The sequence below is a fragment of the Mus caroli genome, chromosome 14 (assembly GCF_900094665.2).
Source record: "Mus caroli chromosome 14, CAROLI_EIJ_v1.1, whole genome shotgun sequence".
NCBI classification, from domain to species: Eukaryota; Metazoa; Chordata; class Mammalia; order Rodentia; family Muridae; genus Mus; species Mus caroli.
Genome location: NC_034583.1, coordinates 103,690,777 through 103,693,584, shown reverse-complemented (window position 1 = coordinate 103,693,584; position 2,808 = coordinate 103,690,777). Strand labels below are relative to the sequence as shown.

The 2,808-nt window shown below is 42.9% G+C and overlaps 1 pseudogene; it reads left to right on the top strand.

Moving 5' to 3' along the window:
• Positions 1-451: 451 nt before the first annotated feature.
• On the top strand, positions 452-2,558 carry LOC110309707 (annotated as a pseudogene).
• Positions 2,559-2,808: the final 250 nt, after the last annotated feature.

Below are 2,808 nucleotides of genomic sequence, written 5' to 3'. Positions count from 1 at the left end.
AAAATATAAGGCTTTGAAAAGAAAGTTTGATATTCCTGCAAGTCAGTCAATACTCAGCTCCTTTTAATATAGATGAAATATTCTTATGCATTTATATACCCATTATGCTAGTGTGAAACCAGTCACCTTGGCTAATGAGGACTGGTATGTATGTTCAGAGAAAGAAAATCTATGTTCTGACTTATGTCCCATACTGTGAACAGTTCTACAACAAATGAAGTCATGTAAACTTTAATTCTGAGTGATGTTGAGAAATAAACAAAACAAGGGAAGACCATCTTTCCCTTAAGGAGCTTCCAAGTAAGAAATGCAGAACTACTTACTGCTTAACATAGTTGAAAGAAAATAAACAGCAAGAAGTCACTCCATGAAGCCTAGGCTTGTTATGCAAGTCAGACTTGGTGCTGGACCACTACCCTGCTCTGTACTACTACTTGGCTTTCCTGTTAAGATGCCTGAGGAAGTGCACCATGGAGAAGAAGAGGTGGAGACCTTTGTCTTTTAGGCAGAACTTGTCCAGATTATGTCCCTCATCATCAAAACTTTCTGTTCAAACAAGGAGATTTTCCTCCAGGAGTTGATCTACAATGCTTCTGATGCCCTGTACAATATTCAGTATGAGAGCCTGATAGACCCTTCTAAGTTGGACAACAGTAAAGAGCTGAAAATTGACATCATCCCTAACCCTCAGGAGCACACAATGATTTGGGTGGCACAAACACATTCATGGAGGATCTCCAGGCTCATGCAGACATCTCTATGATTGGGTAGTATGATGTCAGGTTCTCTTTGGCCTCTTTAGTGACAGAGAAAGTTGTGATCACAAAGCACAACGATGGAGTGCAGTATGCCCTGGAGTCTTCTGTTGGTGCATCCTTCACCATTCCTACAGACTGTGGTGAGCCCATTGGCATGGGTACCAAAGTGATCCTTCATCTCAAAGATGAGTCAGAGTACTTAGAGGTGAGGAGGGTCAAGAAAGTGGTGAAGAAACACTTGCTGTTAATAGGTTATCTCATCACCCTCTACTTGGAGAAGGAATGAAAGAAGGAGATCAGTGATGATGAGGCAGAGGAAAACAAAGGTGAGAAAGAGGAGGAAGATTAGGATGAGGAGGAGAAGCCTAAGATTGAAAATGTGGAATCTAATGAGGGAATAATAGCAGCAATGACAAGAAAAATAAAACAAGATCAAAGAGAAGTATAATGAACAGGAAGAGCTGAATAAGACAAAGTTTATCTGGACCAGAAATCACGATGACATCACTCAAGAGGAATATGGTGAAATCTATAAGAGCCTCACCAATGATTAGGAAGACCACTCGTCAGTCAAGCACTTCTCTCTAGAAGGTCAGCTGGAATTCAAGGCATTGCTTTTCATTTCCCGGTGAGCTCCCTTTGACCTTTTTGAGAACAAGAAGAATAACAACAACATCAAATTGATTGTGTGTCATATGTTCATTATGGACAGCTGTGATGAGTACCTCAACTTTATCCATGGTATGGTTGACACCGAGGACCTGACTTTGAAGATCTCCTGATAAGTGCTCCTGTAGAGCAAGAGTCTGACAGTCATCTCAAAAAACATTGAGAAGAAGTGCCTTAAGCTCTTCTCTGAGTGGACATAAGACAAAGAGAACTACAAGAAATTTTATGAGGTATTGTCCAAGAATTGAAAGCTTGGAATCCATGGAAATTCCACTAACTGCCACCACATCCCTGAGCTCCTTTGCTGTCATACCTCTTAGTCTGGAGATGAGATGACTTCCCTGTAAGAGTATGTGTCTGCCATGAAGGAGACACAGAAGTCCATCTACTATATCACTGGTAAAAGCAAAGAACAAGTGGCCAACTCTGCCTTTGTGGAGCATGTGTAGAAATGGCGCTTTGAGGTGGTATATATGACTGAGCCTATTGATAAATACTGCATGCAGCAGCTCAAGGAATTTGAAGGAAAGGACCTAGTCTCAGTGACTAAGGAGTACCTAGAGCTACCAGAGAATGAGGAAGAGAAGAAGACAATGGAAGATATCAAGGCAACACTTGAGAGTTTCTGCAAGCTCATGAAGGAGATCTTGGACAAGAAGTTTGAAAAAGTGACAATCTCTAATAGGCTTGTATCTCCACCTCCCCTGCCCCCTGCCCCACGCTGCATTGTGACCTAAGCACCTATGGCTGGGCAACCAACATGGAATGGATCCTAAAGGACCAGGCACTGTGAGACAATTCTACAATGGGCTACATGATGGCCCCAAAACATCTAGAGGTCAACCCTGACCACCATTGTGGAGACCCTGCAGCAGAAGGCTGAGGCAGACAAAAATGACAAAACTGTCAAGGACCTGGTGGTGCTGCTGTTTGAACCTGCTCTGATCTCCTCTGGTTTCTCACATGAGGATCCCCAAACCCACTCCAATCTCATCTACCGCATGATTAAATGAGGCCTAGGGATTGATGAAGATGAGGTCACTGTGGAATAGCCCTGTGCTGCTGTCACTGATGAGATTCCCCCCACTGAAGGGTGATGAGGATGCTTCTCACATGGAAGAAGTGGATTAAAGGCTTCCAGGGAGCCCATGCCCTCTGATGGCATCCCTGTGGCTCCCCCAGCAGCTTTGACTGGCCCTGACCCACCTGGCTCATGTCTACAAGAATCTCTTCTATCCTGTCCTTGTCCCTTAAGGTAGGAAGATGTCGTCCCACATAATAGCAGGCTTGGGTGTTGTGTAGATTGTTTGTTTGTTTGTTTGTTTGTTTGTTTTATTTTGTTCTGAAATTAAAAGTATGCAAATTAAGAAATAAATAGCAA